Here is a 24333-nt window from a genome sequence, read left to right on the forward strand (position 1 = left end):
CACAGCAAAAGAATTTAGAAAAGCTAATTCTAACGTCGACCGGGAAGAAGACTAATTTTTCTGCCGAGGGTATTTCAAATTCACTAACGGAATTTCGTTACTCCCCGGATACTGGTGTTACTTTCCCTGCATACTACAGAAGATACGAAACAATTTTTACGAAAAGATGTTTAGACTGGACCGATGAGGAAAAAGTTACCCTGCTACTACAAAAACTGGGTACTGATGAAAACACCAAGTATGCAAATCTAATTCTACCAAAAAAACCGGAGGAGGTTTCGTTCGAGGAAACAATTAGTACCTTGTCGAAAATATTTGATAAAAGGGATAGCCTATTTCACTCTAGATACAAATGTTTGAACATTCAGAAGGCAGAAGCTGAAGACTATCTAGAATATGCTTGCACTGTGAACTGTTTATGCGAATCATTTAAATTGAATGAAATTTCCGCAGACCAATTTAAATGTTTAATCTTTGTACAAGGTCTCACAGCACCAAGGGACAAAGATATACGTTCACGGATCCTAACAATTATGGAGGCGGATCCTAACATAACATTGCAAAAAGTCACTGAAGAGTGTCAACGTCTGATTAACATAAAGAAAGACAACACTCGCATTGAAGAGAAAAATATTTTTAAGGTGCAGCAAGTAAGAAGGCAAGGGACCACAAGAAAGTCCAGGTTCCAAGAACACAGGATCCTTAAAGGATACAAAGACCCAAAGCTAAAGTGTAAATGTTGTGGTAGTTTAAGACACAACAATAAGACCTGCTGGTTTAGGAACAAAATATGTTATGAATGTGGTCTCAGAGGTCACAAGGGAACATACTGTGCCCAGAAGAAAAGACAAGGGACCGATAATGTAAATACGCTTCGCATGAATAAAGAAAAAAGCTGCGAAAGACGGAAATATGTTGATGTTCGGATAAATGGACATCTGGTTACATTGCTTCTGGATAGCGGTGCAGATATTAGTATTATAAATGAAGATATATGGAAAAGGATAGGTCGACCTGAATTAACGAAAACCAGAAAGACGGCGAGAAGTGTGTGCGGCAAAAGATTAGAGTTCAAGGGAGAATTAAAATGCAAAGTGACATTCGCTAACCAGACTCATAAATCCAAAGTGTACGTCGTACCAGGAAAGAATACATGCCTGTTTGGGGTAGATTGGATTGTCCTGTTTAATTTATGGGAGAAACCCATAAATTCGTTTTGTAACGTTTTAACTGCAGAAAAAGCAAACCAAAGGGAAGACTTCCTGAAGGATTTGAAAACTGAATTTCCCAATGTTTTTGCCGAAGGACTAGGACTCTGTATTAAGACAGAGGCAAAATTTGAATTAAAGAAAAATGCCACTCCAGTATTCAAACCTAAAAGGAATGTGCCTTTTTCAGCGATGGACGCAATCGAAAAAGAGTTGGATAGACTTCAACAACTGGAAGTCATTGAAAAAGTTAACCACACAGATTGGGCAAGTCCAACCGTGTATGTAAAGAAAAAAAATAACAGAATAAGGGTCTGTGGAGATTTTTCAACGGGTTTAAATGACTGTCTATTGGACCATAATTATCCCCTTCCGTCCGCAGAAGATCTGTTCTCTAAGCTTAACGGAGGAAAAATTTTTTCTAAGATAGACCTCTCAGATGCTTACTTGCAAATTAAGATCAGCGATGAATGCTCCAAATACTTAGGCATAAATACTCATAAGGGCATTTTTAAGCTAAAGAGGCTTCCTTTTGGATTAAAGGTTGCTCCTGCTATTTTCCAGCAAATTATGGACACGATGCTGGCAGGGTTGGAATTTTCAATGGCCTACCTTGACGATATCCTAATTAAAAGTGAAAATTTGCAAGATCATAAGAAGCATGTAAAAGAAGTATTCAAAAGAATACAGGAATTTGGTTTTAAATTGAGCCCAGAAAAATGCGATTTTTTTATGAAAAAAATTAAATATCTAGGTCAAATAATCGACAAAGAGGGTCGAAGACCGGATCCACAAAGGACTGAAGCAATTGAAAAGATGCCTGCTCCAGATTCAGTGACAAAATTAAAATCGTTTTTGGGATTAGTGCAATACTATGCAATTTACATCCCTAACATACATAATTTAAGAGCTCCTCTTAACGAGTTACTGAAAAAGGGTGTTAAATGGAACTGGAATAAGGAATGTGAATCTGCTTTCCAAAATATCAAAAGATGTCTACTGTCAGACTTAGCATTGGCACATTTCAATCCAGAAAAGGAACTAATACTAGCAACGGACGCCAGTGATTACGGTGTTGGCGCTGTATTACTTCACAAGTATGAGGATGGTAGGACAAAAGCTATCGCCCATGCTTCAAGAACGTTGGTTGCAGCGGAGAAAAATTACAGCCAAATTGAAAAAGAGGCGCTGTCGATAATATTTGGAATTACAAAGTACAATCGATTTCTCCATGGACGATCTTTTATTTTGCAAACCGACCATAAACCCCTACTTACCATATTTGGATCAAAGAAAGGCATTCCCACACATACTGCGAATCGATTACAGCGATGGGCTGTAACCCTCTTAAACTATCAGTTTAAGATGGAACATGTATCCTCAAAAAAGTTAGGACACGCAGATGCATTATCACGGTTGATCCCTAAAAGAAGCGAAAGTTTCGAAGAAACGGTAATTGCTGCGCTTAAAGACGAAAGTGAATGTACAAGTTCAATGTGTAATATGATACGTGAACTTCCGGTAACTTTCGAAAAAATAAAAAAAGAGGCAGTAAATGACATTTTCATTAAGAAAATGAAAAATCAATTGGGATGGATAAAAAAAAATAAAAAGGTAGATCAAACAACGCCTTTTTCCATCTGTGAAGATGTGCTCATGTATGGTGAGAGGATCGTAATTCCACTAACGTTACAGAGGAAAATTCTGAAGGAATTTCATACAGGTCATCCGGGCATTTCGAGAATGAAATCCCTTATGAGAGGATATGTGTACTGGCCTGGTATGGACAAGGAAGTTGAAAAATGTGTCAAGACATGCAGAGGATGTCAATTAGCAGCTCGAGATCCTCCAGTAAAAACGACGCCATGGCCAAAGACGGACCTACCCTGGTCACGTCTGCATATTGATTATGCGGGACCTATAAATGGTTATTTTTACTTGATTATTGTAGATTCTTTTTCAAAATGGCCAGAAATATTTAAGTTTAGACATCCAACAGCAAAAAACACTGTGAGTGCGCTTAATGAAATTTTTAGCCGTTTTGGAGTGCCAAAAACCTTAGTGAGCGATAATGGAACAGCATTTACTGCTCATGAATTCAAAGAATTCTGTGACTCACTAAATATTCTACATATGACAACACCTGTGTACCATCCACGATCGAATGGGTTGGCCGAAAAATTTGTAGATACGTTTAAAAGGGCACTTAAGAAAAATCTTACTACGGACACAGACGAACAATGTATTCAAACATTTTTAGCAATTTACAGGGTGACACCAAATCCTAATAATAATGTCAATTCTTCCCCGGCTGAGCTAATGTTTGCAAGAAAGATAAGATCTGTCTTCGATAGGCTGCTACCAGAGAAAAAGAAAGTTTTCAAAAAAGAAAACCTTAATACCAAGTGCTTCTCCCCAGGTGAAAATGTAGATTTCAAAAATTTTCAAAATGGACGAAATCAGTGGGTTGAAGGTATTATCAAAAAAAGGATTGGGAGCATGGTCTATACCATCCAAGGATTAAGTTTTGTCTGCAAAAGACACAGAAATCAAATACGTCCCAGACTGTCTCCAAATGTGGAAGAGACACCAATGGAAACATTGTGCGATATTTTTGATATACCAAAACCAGCGTGTGTACCGCAAACAATGAATATTTCGCCTGAACCGACCATACGGGCTGGACAGAAACCTTTACCCCGGGTAACGCTGACCAGAAGGAAAAGCGCAAGAAAGAGAAAAGTTACCAGGAGATTAAGCCCTGACCCTAAAAGGAAGAGGTATTTAAGCTAAAATCAGGAAGATTTCAGCTTCAGGGGGAGGTGTTGTGAAGGAACATAACTGGCTATACACCGGTTACAAACTGTATATATATATTGGACTGTTTGGCAGACAGCGGCAGACAAGCAGTCGCCGTAAGACGGATAGTCTTACGTGTTGATTATCAGACTTTCTTCCCCATACTTGTTACTATGTACTTCTATTTACCTTAGGCGAGCAGCCTTACGTTTCTGTATTATAAATAAACCCCATTACACATACCACTCGGTGTAACTCACGTTTGTCTTTATTTCCTAAGTATTTAGGAATATAACAATCTCGAAAAACATACAGTGTTTACCGATGTATTGGAAAATTTAAAATAGTGTCCGACTCTCTTGTACACGGTAAGTTTGGGAAAATGAGTTAAAAATTAAAAAAAAAAAATAAATAAATAAACTATACTGTTAGAAACTCGCTCAATATGTTACCATGACATAGAAACCCACACCATATATGTCAGCCTAACAGTATTTTGGATAGTTTTTTTTATTTTAACTCATTTTCCCAAGCTGATTAAACACTAAAAAAATTATCCAGTTTGGTAGAAAAGTAACTTATCTTGCCTTTGATAACATTTATTTGTTATATATTTGTTTTTTGACAACTTTTTCGAATCTGTGCACAGTAATACAAACCCTTCATTTTTATTTTTGGTACTTCACAGGGAACGTGGACCCTGCGTAAGCTGGTTTTAATTTAATGGCTGCTCCTTGAGGTTTTCTGGGTTTGTATTACTGTATTTATTAACCCTTTTTAATAACATTTTTGATAACATTTATTTATATATTTGTTTTTCAACTTTTTCGAATCTGTATACAGTAATACAAACCCAATTTACCTTACGTGTATAAATATTACGTAGTAAATGTGCTGAATTACTCCACCCTCGAAAATTCCTTTAAAATTACGACTCTCATAAATCACGTTTAAAATTACAGCAAACGAGTAGTTTCCAAGTTATAAAGAAATGTTACTTTAAAAAAAAAAAGTAGGGGATCACTTTTCTATAATAATTTAACGTAAAATGAGCACCCACTTTGTGGCCACGATTTTTTTTCGCGGGGGGGGGGGGTGCTTTCTTTCCACCCTCGGGAAATCCTTTAAAATTACCATTAACTTTTAAAATTCCATGAAACAACTAGTTTCCATGATATGAAGAAATGGGGTTTGTATTACTGTACACATAGATTCGAAAAAGTTGTCAAAAAACAAATATATAACAAAAAAATATTATCAAAGGCAAGATAAGTTACTTTTCTACCAAACTGGATACTTTTTTAGTATTTTTATTTAATGTAACATGTTTATTCAGCTCGAAAAACATACAGTTCTTACCGATGTATTGGAAAATTTAAAATGGTGCCCGACTCTCTTGTACACAGTAAGTTTGGGAAAATGAGTTAAAAATTTAAAAAAGAAAATAAATAAACTATACAAAACACTGATACAAACTCGCTCAATATGTTACCATGACATAGAAACCCACACCATATATGTCAGCGTAACAGTATTTTGGATAGTATTTTATTTTTAACTCATTTTCCCAAGCTGAATAAACACTAAAAAAATTATCCAGTTTGGTAGAAAAGTAACTTATCTTGCCTTTGGTAACATTTATTTGTTATAGATTTGTTTTTTGACAACTTTTCAAATCTATGTGTATATTAATAGCAAACCCCCATTTTGTTTTTGGTACTTCACAGGGAAGGTTGACCCTGTGTAAGCTGGTTTTAATTTAATGGCTGCTCCCTGAGATTTTCTGGGTTTGTATTACTGTATTTATTAACCCTCCCATGTTAAGAATTGCTGGGTTTGTATTACTGTACACATAGATTCGAAAAAGTTGTCAAAAAACAAATTTATAATAAATAAATGTTATCAAAGGCAAGATAAGTTACTTTTCTACCTAACAGGATACTTTTTAGTGTTTTTATTTCATGTAACATGTTTATTCAGCTCGAAAAACATACAGTTTTGACCGATGTATTGGAAAATTTAAAATGGCGCCCGACTCTCTCTTGAACACGGGAAAATGAGTTAAAAATGCTCATTTTTTTAACTTTTTTTTACTGAGTTTGCATCTCGTCCTCGTCGCCAATTTGACATGTCCAAAGGTGGCCTATTATTCGGACAATCAAAGATAAAGTATTCCGTGAAAGGAATACATAAACATACACTGTGGTTTGAATACTGAAAGAAAAGTTTATTTACATAGAGACAAATACAGCGTGTTAACGTTCAAGGGGAAGCCTCTGTTTTACAAAGGTCCGGTGAAATCCGGTGACTCGGTTCCTTATGTGGAATGTTCCGGGTTGGTTACTTATCTCCACATAACAAAATTATGTATTGGAAAATTTATAATGGCGCCCAACTTTCTCCTTCACATGGTAAGTTTGGGAAAATGAATTAAAAATAAAAAACTATACAAAATACTGTTAGAAACTCGCTCAATATGTTACCGTGACATAGGCTGACATATATTCGGTGGGTTTCTAATAGTATTTTGGATAGTTTCTTATATCTGTGCTAGAACGTTTTCATTTTAAATTCTACGCAATTATGCAAAATGTAGGCACTATGCATAAATAAATTCAGCTATGGACAAATCGAATTAAGCAACCATAAAAAATAATTAACGTTCGTTCTTCAAAGATATATGCAAATTAGTTATCCTTCATGTAGTCGCTCGCATATCCATGACTGAGTATATTAAGAAATTTGTTTTAATAAGTTTTAAAAAGAAAAAGTAGATCTGGCTAGATCACAGTGTAGTATCTGTTCTGATGCTAGACTTAGGTCAATTTGTTCTCAGTCAATAAAGAGGAAACACTTCTATACTAGGGCAATTTATATTTTTGCCTACTGCCAGAGTGCCCCTTTTTGGGAAGTTGGTCCCGCCCCCCTACATTAAAAACGACCTTGTGTCACATATTGCTCTCATGGGGAAGCAATTAAATACCAATAGAAAAAGTAGGCTTTTAATATCAATGTCAGATCAAAAAAAAAAAAAATCTCAACTATAGAGATTACAAGCTGGCAGCCTAGTGTTGCCCGGTTGTACAATACGCTTAAACAAGATATTTTAATTTAGGCAGATTGCATGTTTCTTTTTGTTTTTTTTTTGTTTTACACAGGAATCACCACTTATCAAGGCCTGTAGGTCACTCGAGGATAAAGGTTAATGAGTATACATTAGTCAAGGTGATTATAGCGTAGTAAACACTCATCTAGCTGAAACCACTGTCAATAATTTCCCCCACTCTTTATCTGTGCCTAAATCAAAACGTGGATTCCATGAACAAAGCTTCTTTCTTAGAACTGCACGCCTGTGGAACCCTGTTCCGTCTGCCTGCTTCCCACCTGACTACAACTTGGATGTGTTCAAGTTCAATGTTAACAAATTCCTAATGAACCGCCCCCTTAAGTAAACACTTCATCAAATCTCCACACTAACGTACTGTACTTTCAATAACCCTTATCCCTGAGTGGCTTCCGGGCCTTGATAAGTGGTGACCGCCGTGTAAAAAAAAAAAAAAAAAACTCAGCCGAGCATGTAAATTCGTCGACTTCAAAGATACCGTTTTCAGGTTGTTTATTAATTTGGTTTGTTGTTAATGAAAAATTGCTTTTCGGTACTGGATGGGATCCTTCACGAAAAACACCTATCTAGCTTAAACCACTGTCAATAATTTTCCCCACTCTTTATCTGTGCCTAAATCAAAACGTAGATTCCATGAACAAAGCTTCTTTCTTAGAACTGCACGCCTGTGGAACCCCGTTCCGTCTGCCTGCTTCCCACCTGAGTACAACTTGCATGTGTTCAAGTCCAACGTTAACAAATTCCTAATGAACCGCCCTCTTAAGTAAACACTTCATTAAATCTCAACACTAACGTACTGTACTTGCAATAACCCTTATCCCTGAGTGGTTTCCAGGCCTTGATAAGTGGTGACCACCGTGTAAAAAAAAAAAAATGTAAGTACGGCCATTCATTTTGGATTTTGATATCAACTACACACAACATGCTTGAAAGGGTCTCACTAATGCCCTCCCCCCGGAAGTGGAGGGGGGGGGTCTTATTTAATATACTCCTATCCTTACATCATCAACGCTCTGATCTCCATCTGGCATCAATTGGGATAGATGGCTCTCGTCTGGGAGAGGCCCCATGTTCTGACAAGCTTCTGGGTTTGACCTTTACTCCTGATCTGAAATGGAACACGTACATCAAGTCTGTTGCCAAGGTCGCTGGAAAGATGGTGGGATCCTTCTACCGCTCCAGAAGATATCTCACTACTGATGCAATTCTCTATCTATATAAAAGCCAAGTACGTCCAAGGATGGAATACTGCTGCCATATCTGGGCAGGAGCTGCTAAAAACAGCCTACCTGCCTTGACAGAGTACAAAATAGACTTTGTGGCATAGTGGGGGATGTCCTTTTCTCTACCCTGCAACCTCTCTCCCACAGAAGAGACGTTGCGAGCCTATCCTTGTTTTATCGTTATTTCCATGGCAGGTGCTCGTCTGAACTCCAATCTCTGGTCCCCCCCCTCGCCAATCTTTCACGAAAAACACCAGTCTAGCCGAATCCACTGTGAAAAATTTCCCCCACTCTATATCTGTGCCTAAATCAAAACGCGGATTCCATGAACAAAGCTTCTTTCTTAGAACTGCACGCCTGTGGAACTCTGTTCCGTCTGCCTGCTTCCCACCTGACTACAACTTGGATGTGTTCAAGTCCAACGTTTTAACAAATTCCTAATGAATCGCCCCCTTAAGTAAACACTTCATCAAATCTCCACACTAACGTAATGTACTTGCAATAACCCTTATCCCTGAGTGGCTTCCGGGCCTTCATAAGTGGTGACCACTGTGTAAAAAAAAAAAAATACTGGTTTCTCATTCTTATAGTTTATTTTATTGATTTTTTTTTTCTGCCCCACATTACCATCATTTCCTCATAAAAACAATCCTCTATTGATTATTATATACTAGCGAGGGGTACCCGGCGTTGCCCGGGTGTTTGGAGGTGTGCGTGGAAACTCTGTGGGGGTGAGGTTTTTTAAAAAAAAAAAGTAAGTATGAGGATCGAACCCGAACCCTTGAGGCAAAGTTGTAAATTAAAGTGTGAAAAAAAAAAAAACTGCGACATTAACGATTGCCCCACTGCGAGATGCTAACGGAAACACGTCTGAATTTATTTAATTACTTGGATTTGGCAGGTGCCCGTTTTAATGACTTAATGAGGTCAAGTTTGACTGCGGGATAGTATTTTCCCAAGATGTTATAGGAAAAAGACTAACCCACATGCGGCGAGCGACAAATGTTGAATATTTATCTTCCCGAAATCGAGCAAATTAAATAGACAGGCCAGCTTTGTTGTTAACTGTGAGATATTACGATTTATATGTGATATAAAAAGTTTTAAAAAGTTGTGAAGCGAGCGACCGCTTCTCTGAAAAAGACTTTTGTGGACATACAGAAAAAGCGAACACACATACATACATACATTTTCGCTTTTATATTTATAGACTAGTAGGCCACTCGACATTGCCCGGTTGTAAAATACACTTAAATATGATATTTTTTATTAATGCAGATTTCGTACTTATTATTATGTTATATTGAACTCAATATATAGCAATGATTTAAAAAGTTAAAAAAAGAAAGAAAGACAGACTCATACGCCACGAATAATAAAGTTAAAGAAAATGGTATGTGCACCACCACAGAGAATCGAAACCAAAACGTTTAGCTTACAATTTACTTTTTCCTTTGACGTTAATGCCTGGGCTATGAAGACATGTTTTCTGCAAAGCTAAAAATTAAAACATGAACCAATAGCTATTACGTTAAGCATGCATCATCTCGCAAATTCCATTTTTTTTATTTTTGCACCGATTTTCCCCCGGCTAAAACCCTAATATAAAGTTTTGCATGGATTCGAATACTCCATTTATTAATTTTCATGTTTCTAGACCAAAAACTGACAGAGGAGTTTGGTAGGTAAAATTTTAAACAAATATATATACGCATATATATGTATATATATATATATATATATATATATAGATAGATACAGATAGAGAGAGAGAAAGATGTTTTTGTTTACTCTAAACTTTTTACGCAAATATTATGCAAGTATAAATCATGTAGAATATCTGCATGAATATAATTATACTTAACAAAAGATGATCATTCCATAAGACCGAAAAAAACTAATAGGGAATTAATTAAAATGAATGTTGTCTCCGGTTACTTTTAATGCATCTAAAACCAAGCTCCTATCTTTACATCATCAACGCTCTGATCCTCATCTGCATCAATTGAAATGGATGGCTCTCATCTTCATTCTCCCTCACATTACTCTCATTTCCTCATAAAAACAATCCTCTATTGATTATCATATATTACGAGGAAACATTTGCCCTGTGGACTAATTCGCCAAAAAAAATTAATAAATAAATTATAATGATATATAAAAAAAATAAATAATAATGATATAAAAAAATAATAAATAAATAATAATGATAACGTCGTTCATCAAATTTCGTCTGTGTTTGTTTACAATATCACGTCAGCTGATATTTGGGTTTTCTAGAAGTGTAAGCCATGTTTCAGAACAGTTTCCGATGGTTAGTTGTTCTACACATTACACAAGTCCTGGGAGGTGACTGGTTTGCAGTAGACAGTTCTCGAGTTGGAATCCACAGAGCAAAAGATTCTTTCCGTCTTGACAAAAAAAAACAAAAAAAACAGGCGTCGGGCACATCTCGCCGGGAGCCCAAGCTAGTTTATATATATATATATATACATATATAGTTGAATGTCGAAAAGCGACATTATTTTTGCACCAACCTAATATTAGCTAAATGAAAAAACATTGGCACTTGCATAAGTTCATTAGCAACACATTGTTAAAAAGTTTAAAATGTGGGGGGGTATTTCTGCCGCACCCTTCATGTCTAAACCCAAGGGAAACTACTTCACATCGCAATTGCTGTCTCTAGAAGTGTAAGCCATGTTTAGTTTCAGAACAGTTTCCGATGGTTCGTTGTTCTACACAAGTCCTGAGAGTTGACTGGTTTGCAATAGACAGAACAGTTTCCGATGGTTCGTTGTTACACACAAGACTTGAGAGGTGACTTGTTTGCAGTAGACAGTTCCACAGAGCAAAAGATTATTACCGTGTTGAGACGGGAAAAGCATGTGAAATTGTTACGGAAAAGGTTTAAATTTATGGAGCAATTCTGGTTTCTGATTGGTTGGTAGCAGAACGTGAATTAATTCGATTCGTCAGTTCCTAGCAGCATCGTTTATAAATAGAATCTCCCGACTGTGCGGGATCATACCCCCATTATAGTCTTACTATGATGGGATGGTCTTCTAGCGGCTTAGGCTGCAGAGAGACAGGGTAGAGTATTCGTTCTTGACATTGAGCCCGACAGGTGAGGGGTCGAGAACCGGCCCAGCACCTGTCGGACTGAGGTACACCGCCTGGATAATACCCAGGAGGTCCACCCTCCTAGGCCTTGCCACCGGGCTTTCCGGTGGGGCAAGTTTATTGCTTGTTGCCTGAGGCGCCCTGGCCGGGGAATGCTGACGGGGTTACTCATGCAGCCTTCTTAGATCCCCACTTTCCGGCTTTGTGCCAAACATTGCTGAGGTCGGCAGCAATTAAATATCTACCCCCATTATAGCGCAAAAATAGTGTAACAGGCTTGACGATGAATGCCCTGAAAACTTGAGTTTTCATTTTAAACTTTTACTAGATGGACGCCCGACGTTGCCCAGTCGTACAATATACTAAACATGATATTTTGATTTATGGAGATGGACTACAACTTGGATGTCTTCAAGTCCAATGTTAACAAATTCCTAATGAACCGCCCCCTTAAGCAAGCACTTCAGCAAATCTCCTCACTAACGTAATGTACTTGCAATAACCCTTATCCCTGAGTGGCTTCCGGGCCTTGATAAGTGGTGATCACTGTGTAAAAAAAAAAAAAAGATTCTGTATTTATAATTATAAAATCAATCTTATATACAAGGAATAATTTACTAGGTGGATTAATTTGAAAAAAAAAAAAAAATAAAAAAAAATAAAATAAATAATAATGATAATGTCGTTCACCCTAAAAAAAAAAAAAAAAAAAAAAAAGAAAAAGAAAACAACACTACAGCTATATCTTAAAACATTTCATTGAAAAAAATCAATTCAGGTAACTTGATTTTGTAATAGAGTTGACATCTATTCAATGTAGCCACCTTCAGCCTCAATCACCGCGTCGATACGGGTCCAGCACTAGAGGCATGCTTTTTCCACAAGCGCTGGCGAGAGCCCAGTGGATGGCGGCGATCAGACTGGCTTTGGTGTTGTGGGAGGTCATGTTGGTGATGTTCTTGACATATGACCAAACAATAGGGAGGAGAAGGACAGTGAGGGAAGGGCACAATGTTATAGCACTCCTCCTGAAGCAAAGCCTGGGTCTCTTGACTTGTGGACCGACATCAAGTCCTACTGCAACAACCAGAGTCTTCCAGCGGCCACCTGATTACACCAGGTACACTTTAGTGTTGACTTTCAAGCTGACTTCAAAGATGTGAGGTGGCATGATGTGGCCCTCACTTGAAACTACAGCAAAGACGATGTGGCAATCCAGAAAATCTAGAAAAGGCGACATGCTTCCATTTCCGTTTGATGAAAACCGGTTTTCTTTTTCTGTTGCAGACCATCTACTAGTTGGCCAGTTGTGTACAAATCCTAAGAGCGATAGGAGCCTTTCATCATGTCTGAAAGTGACACAATATTCAACGAGCAAGATCGGAGATGCGCTGCTGTAAGACTCATGCTCTCTACCGATCCAAGTTATGACAACAGGACCATTGCCAGCACCCTCAAAATAGACCATTTATTACATCATGTGTAACAAGTATTTGAATTTTCACAAGGAGCTTCTACCCCCTCTTTGCCTTGAACTAAATAAAATGAAATACAGCACACAATATATACATTCACGCCTAGAAGCTGTATCCAAAAGGCATAACTATTTGTTAATTTGTTTATGAATCTCGTGTTCAGTTGTCTCCGTTTATACTAAGATAAAAAGAGTTATCTCCCTTGATTGTTGTTGTGAATTATTGCCAAAATTGAAAACCAAAAACGGAGGTTTTAATAAACGAGTGTCTGTGATTGGAATTATGTGAACAGTCAATGAGCATACAAATGCATATCAACGTATGCTGCTAAACCTATACGAGATCTCAGAGTAGTAGGGGACCCCAGAGGTAGTGTGTTATGGCCCATCAATGTGTGGAAACGCCCTGGCACACTACCAACCCCTACCCCACTGTCTTGTGGATGCCCTTGAAGACTAGGTTGGTTGGTTGTTTTTGTTTTACGGCATATCAACCTTTTTCAGGTTATTTAATGCCGAATCTAGTTATTTTGAGGAACGATTTTTAATGGAGTATATTTGTTTTTTTAAGTCGGATTCTATTTAACCCATAGTTGGGACCCTAACAGGTACTACCACTCTGGGTCAGAGTGGACCTGGGAGCAATGGCAATTAAAGGGTGGCTCCACACTCCCCAAGGTCCGCAAGGTGGGGCCTCACCATCGGATATAGTTTAAGGTCATATCCAGGACCGCGAAGACTAGGGGAACCAACTCCAAAATCAAACACCACTGCCTTGTGGGCTTTATCACAGCAAAGGCTAAGAGATGGGAACTCTGATTTCAAATCCTACTGCTGTCTTGCAGTTTTCCTTAAAAGGTTATGCAACCTCATCCAGAAATAAAAGGCGTAGTAGCGGACACGATAGGGCGACTGTCTACCTCACTGAGATTACTTTCAGCCAGAAGTAAATGAACATACAAATACATATCAAAACCAAATTTCTCTCTTTACACCATCAACGCTCTGATCCCCATCTAGCATCAATTGAAACGAATGACTCTTGTCTTGGGAAGGCCTCATGTTTTGACAAGCTTCTGGGCTTGACCTTTACTCCTGATCTGAAATGGAACATATACATTAAATCTGTTGCTAAGGCCGCTGGAAAAATGGTAGGATATTTCTATCGATCCACTAGATCGATCACTGCTGACGCAATTCTCTATCTATATAAGAGCCAGGTACGTCCAAGGATGGAGTACTGTTGCCACATCTGGGCAGGAGCTGCTAGAAAGAATTTGTCCTGCCTTGATAGAGTTCAAAATAGACTTCCTAGCCTCATAGGAGATGTCCTTTTCTCTTCCCTGCAACCTCTATCTCACAGAAGAGATGTGAGTTTGTCTCTGCTTTATCGTTATTTTCATGGAAAGTGCTCGACTGAGCTTCAATCTATGGTCCCCCCCAGACTCGTCTAGCTGAAAACACTATCAATAATTCTCCACACACTTTATCTGTGCCTAAACCTAAACGTAGATTCCATGAAAAAAGCTTTCTTAGAACTGCACGCCTGTGGAACTGTCTTCCGTTCTCCTGCTTTCCAGCTGACTACAATCTGATTGTCTTCAAGTCCAGCGTAAACAAATTCTTGATGAGCCGTTCCACTTAAGTTAACAAATTTACCGAATTTTTATTACTAACAATTACTATATTGTTCAATTGACTACTGTACACTCTTAACCCTTATCCTCGAGTGGTCTCTGGGCCTTGATAAGTGGTGATGCCTATGTAAAAAAAAAAAAAGAAAAGAAGCTGCTGCCAGTCGTCGCGGGTTCGCTCCCCTGGAAATGAGCATTGGAGGTTCAGAGGGTGTTTATCTGATACGCAACAGATACTACACCTTAAACTGCACAAACAAGTTTGGAGCCAAGGTGAAAAATCCTGTACCGAAGGATGAAACACTGAGGTCCCGACTAGTCATCGTCAAGGCTGACGGACTACATGATGATGATGATGATGATGAATGTATGTGCACATATTGAAAAGATAAAGAATTTTAATATTCTAATCCTAAGCCTTACAATTTATATATATTTAAAGCTTCTTATGTTCATACGTAAAACGATTAAATACGCAATCTTTATATATGAGTCCACATGTACTTACGAGCGTCAGAATATATATATATATATATATATATATATATATATATATATATATATATATAAGATAAAAAGCTATAGCAAACATCTAAATGACTATTTTAACCACAGTTCCTGATTTCAAAAAACGAAAAATTAAAAGATTCATCTGCCTTACTTTTAATGCTAGGTTTATTTATGGTGTCTTTTAAATTCAATAAAAACCCTTCAAAATTTGCTGTTGAGGAGACCTTGCTTACCAAAAAACTATATATAATTATTCTACATAACTTGATGTATACCACAATAAAAAGCATTGTTTTCCGAAACGATCGTACAGATAATTGATTTTGTTGTTGTTCCTTCTTATGAAACGGATTTTTAATTTAATTAAATTTTGATTTTTAAATTTTAAATTATAAATCACATTACTTAATATTGAATTAGCTCTAGGACATTTAACTATCGAGCTTATTATATATCTTAATTACAACGAGCACTTTCTATTTCCTGTATTTTAATTAAACTAGTAATTTCACTGTTACATTAAAATACACTCAGCTCTTTAGACTATTGTTCTAATCTCCTTTAAATTATATATATATATATATATATATATATATATATATATATATATATATATATGGCTCTTGTGGTCTGCGACGTTGTTTGGCTGTGGAATTTATTATATACTAGCAAAAGTATCCAGAAAGAAAAGGCGTAGTAGCGGACCTGATAGGGCGACTCTCTACCTCACTGAGATTACTAATAATATTATTAATAATAATAATATTATTAATAATAATAATAATATTAATAATATTATTATTATTATTATTATTATTATTAATAATATTAATATATATATAATAGTAATAATAATAAGAATAATATTAATAATATTAATAGTAATAAAACATATCCCCCCCCACAAAAAAACGGGACAACGCACATAAACAAAGGTAAGTGAAACAATTAAATAGGAAAGAATCCCTAAAAACTGAATAAAAACCCCAATAGATCTTTTAAATATACAGTATCGGCCATAATATAAGGAACGCAAAAAAAAAAAATTTACAATTATTCATGTATATTTAAAAAAATAGAGCATGGATTTTTCTGAAATACTCAGAATAAACAAATAGAACCAATGTGTATAAACTAGTACCAAAAACAAAACAAAAAAAAAATTACGATTCAATATTGAGAAATATTTTAGTTTAAAATTATATCTGTGGATTTATCCTGGCCAAAAGTTAAGGAACGAAATAGAAAATTTATTTTTAAGAGACTAAACTTTCCATAAAAATAGCTAGTTTTTAATATTGGAACTGCTGATAAGCACAACAAAGAAAAATGGCGTCACCGACTCGCAAAACTGTCTCTCCAAGAAAAAAAAAATAATTTTAGACAATTACAAAGAAAAGAAATCAATTTCAACAATTTCTAATCTCGTTCGAAGATCAAAAAGTATTGTTCATCGCGTGATAGCTCGATATAAGAATAAAAATACATTAGAAGCATCCCCTAAAACCGGCAGACCCCCTAAAACGTCTCAAAGAGAAGATAGGATTATGGTAAGGCAGGCTCTTAGTGACCGATTCAAATCTGCAACATCAATTTCTCGTGATTTTAATGAACAGACTGGGCAAAATATATCTAGAAAAACTGTTTCTCGACGGTTAGCAGCTGCCGGATAGCATGCCAGGGTGCCAGTATCTAAACCCTTGATCTCCAAGAAGAACAAAAATAGCCGTTTGAAGTTTGCCCATGAGCATGTCGTCTGTGCTGATGAACAATGGGCTAAGGTTCACTTCAGCGATGAATCCAAGTTCAATTTGTTTGGACCTGATGGAAAGAAGCATTTACGGCGTAAAGTAGGTGAACGATTATCCTCCAAATGTGTTAAAAAGACACTTAAATTCGGAGGGGGAAGTAATGGTGTGGGGTGTGATATCCTCGGAAGGAGTTGGCCCTCTAGTTCGAATCTATGGTAGGGTTAATGCAGAGATTTATAAGCAGCTCCTTCAACAACATGTCATTGAGAGCTTACGCCTTTCACCTAATCAGCCAAACATTTTTATGCAAGATAACGCCCCTTGCCATAAAGCTAAAAAAGTGATAAATTACCTCGAGGAAGAAGAAATAAGAGTAATGGACTGGCCAGCGCAGAGTCCGGATCTGAAAATGTTTGGAAAATGATTGGAGAAAGAGGACAGACGAGGAATCCCCAAAATCAGAATCATTTGTGGGATTTATTGAAGGAAGAGTGGGAAAAGATAAATCCTGAATTTTGCAAGAAACTAATCCAATCTTGTGGTCGAAGATGCAGTGAGGTCATAAAGAATAAAGGGATGTTCACTAAATATTGAATGAATTTATTTTTTAAAACATTTGCATTAAAAAAAAAACAAAGTTTCTATTTCGTTCCTTAACTTTTGGCCAGGACAAATCCACAGATATAATTTTAAACTAAAATATTTCTCAATATTGAATCGTAATTTTTTTTGATACTAGTTTATACACATTGGTTCTATTTGTTTATTCTGCGTATTTCAGAAAAATCCATGCACTAATTTTTGAAATAAACATGAATAATTGTAATTTTTTTTTGCGTTCCTTATATTATGGCCGATACTGTATATAGTGTTGAGATGATTAATTGGAATTGAGAATTGGAAAAATCGAAATATTTTAAAAAATTGGAATCGGTATTGGAATCGTAAAAATTGATGCCTATTTTCCGATGCCAAAAACGATTCTTTTAATTGTCTTTTTTATTTGATTTTGTTTAAAACAAAATCTTCCATTGCTGGTAAAAATGATAAAATAATAAATATTTATTGATTTTAAACCACCAGTGAAGCTAAAATCGATTAAGCGATTCATACAAGTGTATGTTTACGTTTAGGAAAATATCTGCACGTTCAACACATGTATTTTTGCAGTAACTGGAGAAAAATACAACTATATAATTAAATATTTAGAGATTCATAAAGAATTGGAATCGGTAATTGTATCAGAATCAGAAAAAAATATTCGAATCGTCCCATCACTAATATATATATAGTCATCCACATACTGAACTGTTTCGTTGTATCACAACTCATCAGTGTGGCTAGACTAGCACCTTTCCCTTAGCCTACAACCATCACATTGACAGTCAGCAGTTCTACCCACTGGCCCATGGAATCGGTGCTTACAAATGACCTCAACAAATGTCCATTTAAATAAACACTTTACTACTCGATTCGCTGTTCTAATCAATTCGTTCTTAACCCTGAGCTACTGAACCTAATTTATCCCCGTGCCTGGCCTCCTGGGCAAAATTGTGAAAAAAATTTAAATGCATTAGTAATTTTTTTCAAAAATAAAATAAAATATGACCATATGACTTGGGTGAATCAGTTAGGAAACCCGTCAGGAAGTGGGTTAGGGTTGGGGTTTAATTAAGTTTTGTCAAAAGGAAGTAGAAAAACAAAAATGCATCAATGTTAGGTGCATTTCGTCTCAGGAAGCCAATGTCTTCAGATAGCCTGATCTATCTAACAAAATGTAGACTCTCAGATAAAGAGCCGTTGGCCATTGCTATTGGTGGCAGAGAAGGTTTCTTGTAATTATTGAAGGAAACCAGTTTAGTCTTGGCAGCATTGAATGTGACCATCCATTTTTGTCCCCATTCCACTACAGATCGGAGGTCATCCTCTAGTGTTTTGGCCATTTCTTTAGATATGTGTTCATTTGTTTTCCTGTTGTGTCTGTTATAGAGTGTGGTGTCATCAGCATATATACCCATCTCAGAGGAAATTTTGTCGGGGAGGTCATTTATGAATATCAGGAACAATAGAGGTCCAAGGATAAACCCCTGGGGCACTCCCGCATTTATATCATATTGTTTAGATGTACGACCGTCGAGGACAACCTGGATTTTTCTCTTATCTAAGAAGGATTTAATTATGTTAAGTATTCTACCAGTGATACCGTATGAACTAATCTTCCTGAGGAGACCCTCATGCCATACTCTGTCAAAAGCCTTAGATATATAGTAATTTTGCATCCAATTATTTTATGGTTTTTATTCAAGCTGTTTTGTATCTTCAATCGCTAGTTTGTATTGTTTGGTTTGGTTGTTTTATAGTGGATTTTATCGTTTTTGTTCCCTACTCTGCAGAACATGAATGAGTTTTGCAGTGAGATAGGGAAAAAGATTATATTAATGTTTGGTAAATTTTTAGTTAGGAAACCAGTCAGGAAGTGGGGTAGATTTTGTATATATTATTATAGAGTTAATGTTCTATCGATTTTTATATATTATAAGGTTGCGATTTCAAAAATAAAATAAAATATGACCATATGACTTGGGTGAATCAGATAGGAAACCCGTCAGGAAGTGAGGGAGATAGAAAGAGAGAGGGGAAATAGGAAGAAGGAAAAGCGGGGAAAAGGTGGGTTGTTTTTGTTTTTGGTTTTGCAGAACATAATTAAGTTTTGCAAAAGGAAGTAGAAAAACAAAAATGCATCAATGTTAGGTGCATTTCGTCTCAGGAAGCCAATATCTTCAGACAGCCTGATCTGGGAGCACCAGTTATATTTTTTTTTTTTGAAAACGAACTTTTCCCTTATCCAATGTTAAATTAGAAGGTATGAACTTCCATTTTCAGAGAAATTTTTGTAAGCCCTCAAGAACTTCTTGAATTGTCTCCCTTTGTTGTGAATTGAATTTTTGAAAAATCAAAACAAAATAATTATGCCCAAATCCTAAAATGTACAAGTGCAGATGTTTTTTTTTTTTTTTTTTTTTAAAAAAGAAAATTAAAATTAAAAATAAGAAACATTCGACTTACAATTGGCAGTTTCCCAAGATCGTGTAGCTCCACAACGTGACGGTAACCTTTGCGCATGAGGCCCGATATCCACCAAAATGTAGCCTTTGACAAGAAGCTCACATAGGGCTGAATATATTTTAGGTTAGCTAACTCCTCTGGAGAATGGACTGGACACGGCTCTTGAAAAAAAGCGTACTTCTGCAAGAAAATGGTAAAAAAAAAAAAAAATTACAAAAGCTGAAAAAAATAATTAAAAATGACAAAATCTTAACGTATGTTCGAACATGTTTTCCTTCACATCCTCATACGCACACTCACATTCATGCGCATACACACACACGCTAACGTGCACACACACACACACACTCGATCTGTGACGTCACTTCTTTTAAGTGAAAACCAGACATGCGCACCCAGAACACTAACTCCAGGTCGACAAAACCTGTTAACTTCCCTTTTTCGTCTGGACCAGCGTTCGAGCTGCTTAGTCGACGAACCGACCGCATGTTCTAACGTCATTTTCCCTGCTACTGTAATGTGGGGCAAGCGCAAGTACACTTAATACGCTTCTCTCTCCTTGAACTGGATTGACTTACTCACTCTATCTCCCCTTCGCTTTGGCCCATCGACACAGACATGTGCGCGACGTTCTACTGAGCTTAACCCTTTCTTTCTACAGACGGCTTGCCACTTCGCGTTTCTCTATCGCATTCCCCCTTTTCCTTCTACGCGCGTAGTCATCAATGGCTGAATGAACACGTGTACACTGAAGACTTTCATTTCTCAACAGAAAATAAATGACATGTTTATTTTATTCCAGCATTTGAATTTTTTGTTTCCTTCATTCAATTCGTTTCATTATTTTTTCTTGTAGCGAGTTAGGGTATTTTATATCCTGGTCCGCAACACGTATAAATGTATATTTACACAACCTGTTCTTCACATAGATAAGATTGCTGTTATATCTATCTATCTATCTATTTATCTATTTATATATCTATAAAAGTAAATGTGTCTGTGTACATTTTCCTTCGCAATAACTGTGTCAATTTTTAGTCTACAGACTCGAAATTTGATATACAGAGTACTGATATTTGGGAAAATCGATATGATCGGGGTTCGGCCAGAAATTTGGCTGTTAAGGGGTCAACAATTTTGCATCTAAACACTTGACATTTTAGATATTGGGTCCATGGACATGGATCTAACTTAATAACTTGATTTAAGCCCATAACAATAAATGTTAAGGGGTCATAATAGGGGTCAAAGTTAAAAAAAATTAAAAAAATTTTTTTTTTCTTTTTTGCTCAACATACACCTCCAAACACCCGCCAGGGCCGAAATGCTAAAGTGAACGTGTCTGTGTGTCTGTGTACATTTTCCTTCGCAATAACTGTCAATTTTTAGTCTACAGACTCGAAATTTGATATACCGGTTATTGAAATTTGGGAAAATCGATGTGATCAGTTTCGGCCAGAAATTTGGCTGTTAAGGGGTCAAAGTTTAACGATTTGACCTTTGAGAACTCTACCAAACTCCTCAGCCAATTTTGGGTCGAAACACTTAAAATTTTAGATATAGGTTCCGTGGACATGGATCTAACTTAATAATTTGATTTGAGCCCAAAACAATAAATGTTAAGTGGTCAAAAAAGGGGTCAAAGTTTAAAAAAAATTGACCTCTGCGGTCTCTACCAAATTACTCAGACAATGTCTGGTCTAAACATTTGAAATTTTACATAAAGGGTATTTAGAGATAAGGCAAGCTTTTTCATCGTTTCATTGGTTTGGTTCGAAAATTTTCAGTTACCTATATATGTATGTATGTTTGAAGCGACGGATCTTATCAGTATCGTTTTAAAGTTCGACCTTTCATACGACAAATAGTGAAAAATTGGCTAAAAACATTAATATCTTCACCTTCAACTAGGCCCTTTTCTACAGGGGGGGGGTCACTTTTTTCCGCCGATATTTTTGAAAGTTATCCTCTACTATAGATTGTCTAGCCTTAATTTAAAAAAATGTCACTTCCGTATAAACGTCAGGTTTTTACCTCGTTCTTTTCCTCCTTCGGAGTACGGGGTCGAGCCTGCCTTCCTACTACCACTTTTTTTTTTTTTGCTTTTTTTTTTGTTCAACAGACACATCCAACACCTGGGCAACACCGGGCACCCATGCTGGTAAATCTATAAATCTATAAAAGTGAACGTGTCTGTGTGTGTGTGTACATTTCCTTACGTGATAACTTTGTCAATTTTCAGTCTACAGACTCGAAATTTAATATACAGGGTACTGAGATTTGGAAAAATCTTTGGCATTCGTTTGCGGCCAAAAATTTGCCTGTTAAGGGGTCAAAGTTCAACGATTTGACCTTTGAGAACTCTACCAAACTCCTCCGATAATTTTGGGTCTAAACACTTGAAATTTTAGATATGGATTCCTTGGACATAGATCTTTTTCTTTTTTTTTTTTACAAGGTCGGCATCGCTTATCAAGGCCCGGAAGCAACTCGGGGATAAGGGTTATTGTGTGTACAATTGATAGTGCTCAATCAAAGAGAGCAAATTATATATTTTTTTATTCTTTATGTAAATATAATCATATCTTGCTACGATGTGCAGACCGTTTCAATCATATTTGATTTAGTTAAAAAAAAAACACCTCAATTTTTTTTTATTGACAGTCCTGGTATTTTTTCTCCTACAAATTTGAAAAGGTCGGGTTTTAAATTATTGTATTTTAATTTTTCTTGCCTGATCAAATATGATTGAAACGGTCTGCACATCGTAGCAAGATATGACTGTATTTACATAAAAATTATTAAAAAAAATATATGATTTGCTCTCTTTGATTGAGCACTATCAACGACCCTTGTTGAAATTCAATTATTCTTACTTTTTGGATATCTTTTTACCTGGAATATATATATATATATATATATATATATATATATATATATATATATATATATATATATATATATTTACATAAAGAATAATATATATATACATAAAGAATAATATATCTATACATATATATATTATATATATTTATATAAAGAATAATATATATATATTATCTCTATATAAATAAAATGAACTCATTTTTTCCCGTCTGATTTTGACATTAATAGGATTAAAAATCAAGATATTTCATGCAAATATAATATGCACAAACGGCAGAACAATATCTGAGGTGTGTTATAGGCTTATTATTTCTCAAATTCCTCGATAATCTTAGATTTCTATACTTTTTCTGCTGAGAAGTCACGGCCAAAATCGGTTAAGATCAATGGAAGTGGTAAAATATTTTCTCTCTAATAAATTCCTCCTCCCCCTGCCACCACTTAACACCGTTTGGGATCGTTCACAAGGAACAGTTGAGAAGAGAACACCGGTTTGGCTTCGTAGTTCTTTCATGTGAAGTTATTTGAAATCACTAAACTAAACCGCAGTGCTCTGTGGCGTAGTGGTTAGCGTGCTGGACAATTCACATTATATTTTCACGTTCGCGCCGACCTACCGTGGTCGTTTTTTTTTTGTTTTTTTTCCTAAACAACTGGAATGGACTTTTCTTGGTGGCCGAACTGTTAACGTTGCAGATGTTTTTTTTGTTTTTTTTTTCACACTTTATTTTCCTACTTTTACTCATGACTCCGAGTTTGATCCTTCCTACTTACCTACCATAACATTTTTTAAAACTCCCCCCTCCCGTCCCGGAAACAAACACTCGGGCAACGCCAAGTACACCCGCTAGTATTTACATAAACAATAATATATACATATATATATATATATTATATGTACATAAAGAATAATATATATATACATATATATATTATATATATATTTACATAAAGAATAATATATATATATACATATATATATATACATATATATATTATATATATTTACATAAAGAATAATATATATATACATATATATATACATATATATATTATATATATTTACATAAAGAATAATATATATACATATATATTTACATAAAGAATAATATATATACATATATATTTACATAAAGAATAATATATATATATACATATATATTTACATAAAGAATAATATATATATATATACATATATATTTACATAAAGAATAATATATATATATATACATATATATTTACATAAAGAATAATATATATATATATACATATATATTTACATAAAGAATAATATATATATATACATATATATTTACATAAAGAATAGTATATATATATACATATATATTTACATAAAGAATAGTATATATATATATACATATATATTTACATAAAGAATAGTATATATATATATACATATATATTTACATAAAGAATAATATATATATATATACATATATATTTACATAGAGAATAATATATATATATTATATTTACATAAAGAATAATATATATATATATTTACATAAAGAATA

General features: G+C 35.5%; 1 protein-coding gene across 13 annotated transcripts in view; it reads right to left on the reverse strand.

The window, feature by feature from the left end:
• Positions 1 to 24333, reverse strand: part of LOC145271243 (ATP-binding cassette sub-family C member 8-like) — a 528909-nt gene that overhangs the window by 380364 nt on the left and 124212 nt on the right. For 12 of the 13 annotated variants that reach the window (XM_080126810.1, XM_080126808.1, XM_080126809.1 and 9 more), the window contains exon 4: positions 19913 to 20092. The gene's annotated coding sequence lies outside the window, so the exon portion shown is untranslated. Of the gene's footprint in view, positions 1 to 19912; positions 20093 to 24333 lie in introns of those variants that run through there. The other variant, XM_080126798.1, reaches the window with a different exon arrangement.

This window comes from Euprymna scolopes, chromosome 46 (assembly GCF_053919585.1).
Source record: "Euprymna scolopes isolate OS-2025 chromosome 46, ASM5391958v1, whole genome shotgun sequence".
NCBI lineage: Eukaryota > Metazoa > Mollusca > Cephalopoda > Sepiida > Sepiolidae > Euprymna > Euprymna scolopes.